The following is a 2,102-nucleotide window of genomic DNA, read 5'->3' as shown; positions in this document are numbered from 1 at the left end:
CTGCTTGTAGCAGGAACTGTCTTTCTCTAAGTCTCATATCACAAAACTCCAGTCTCATTATAGTGTGGGTAGAAGTCCCAACCAATAAAATAATCAGTGGCAATCTTTGGTAAACTTTTTCAGTATAGACAGGCATGGAAAACTATAAACATGGAGCCATTTTATAACATATTGATGATTTTTTTATATATATATATATTTTGTGAGCACAGGTAGGATAAAGTGACTTTGTTAATTTATTGTGAAGTGCATGGCTCCCCAGACATCTAACTGCTCAGATGTAGAACCACACTTTATCAAACAACTGTTTCTTTTCTATTTTTTCCCATTTTTAAACCATATTTCTTCAGCCATTTGAAAAGCATGCACTCTTGGATTAAATCCACAAAAAGCTTGGAATTTAAGCTGGCTTTGCATTAGAGGTCGTTCTGTGCTCTGCCTTGGAAAGGATTGCCAAGTGTATCTCTCTTCACACTTGAATAACTTGAAAAAGGCTCACAAGCTCTTCTTATTCACTTAAATATATATATTTATATAATATAGGGCTGAGAATCTGACATTTAGCTTTTAAACCATCATGAAACCTGTAAGCCCTTTAACTGTGAAATTGCTATCGTGACGCTGTAATAAAATAAACTTGGTTGTTTGTCACAGGTCTTTGATAAAACAAACTAAATTACTGAAACTTATGATTGAAATGGACTTTGTGTTGTGCTAAAGGAAGCAAGCAAGCTGTGAGAACACTTTGTTTTAAAGCTTGGACACACTGTCGATATTGAAATGTCATATAGTTGAGACTTGCATTTGAACACATCGCATACGGCAGTTACTTCTCGTTCTAGGAAGCTCAGCAATCCTTAACAGGCATGCATAATCTTCAACTTCAGATGTTTAAGGCTGGTGTTTATATGCAGTACTGAAATGTCCAGGATCTCTCTTTGTACTGGGGATGTTGGCAGTGTTCATATGTGTGCAGATTCAAATCCACTTAGGTCGGATCCAAATAAAGTTTCTCTGGCATAACTGACTTGGTATTAAACAGTGAAATACATGGAACCCAGCCAGGTGCTTGTCCAGTCTCCTTTTGAAGACCCCAAGGGTAGGGGCGAGCACCACCTCCCTTGGGAGCCCGTTCCAGATTCTGGCAACCTTTACTGTGAAGAAGCTCTTTCTAATGCCATTGTTCTTAGCTAGCCCAGGGGGTGCCCTAGTAACCAGAGCATCTCCTATTCCCTGCTGCCCTCCCCTGACTGAATTTGTAGGCAGCCCCAAGATCACCTCTCAGCCTTCTCTTGAGAAGGCTGAAGAGATCCAGGTCCATCAGTCTCTCCTCGCAGGGCCTTGCCTTCAGGCCTCCAACTGTACAAGTGGCCCTCCTCTGGACCCTCGAGATTCTCCACATCCCTCTTGAAGTGTGGCGCCCAAAACTGGATGCATTACTCCTATTTTGGCTTGAGCAGCACTGCATAGAGGGGAAGCATCACCTCCCTGGACCTGTTCTTCTTGCACTTGCTAATGCATGATAAAGCGCGGTTAGCCTTCTTGATCGCTTCATCACATTGACAACTTGTGTTCATCTTGGAGTCCACAATTGTATGTGTGGACCCTTATTTACTTGCTTACAGCAATGTGGTTTGTCCTTTTATGTGGCAGAAGACAGTCTTAAACTGAAGTTCACAAATATAGCAGTCCTTTCTAGTCTTGTACGGTCTGGGACAGAAGTTCCATAAACTGGCTTGACCTAAATCAGGTAAGTCTGGTACTACATTCAACCAGGCTTATCTTAAACCAGTTTCAGCCTTTTTGAAACCAGTTTATGTTCATGAACTTTGTTCCGTTACAGGTTTAAACCAGTTTCTGATCTCTTAAACTGGTTTATGTGCAACCACAATTTATTATTCAGTATGTTTTGAACTTCCTATAGGCATGTCCCTTAGATGCAGGGGTAGCAGTGGACATAGTCTTCCTGGACTTTCGGAAGGCCTTTGACACTGTCTCTCACCCCATTCTCATTAAGAAACTGGGGGGCTGTGGTGTCGACACCCACACAGTCAAATGGGTCGCCAACTGGCTGGAGGGCCGCAGCCAGAGGGTGGTAGTGG

Source organism: Crocodylus porosus, unplaced genomic scaffold (assembly GCF_001723895.1).
Source record: "Crocodylus porosus isolate Cpor-Errol unplaced genomic scaffold, CroPor_comp1, whole genome shotgun sequence".
In the NCBI taxonomy this organism is placed as follows: domain Eukaryota; kingdom Metazoa; phylum Chordata; order Crocodylia; family Crocodylidae; genus Crocodylus; species Crocodylus porosus.
This window is presented reverse-complemented; position numbering follows the sequence as displayed.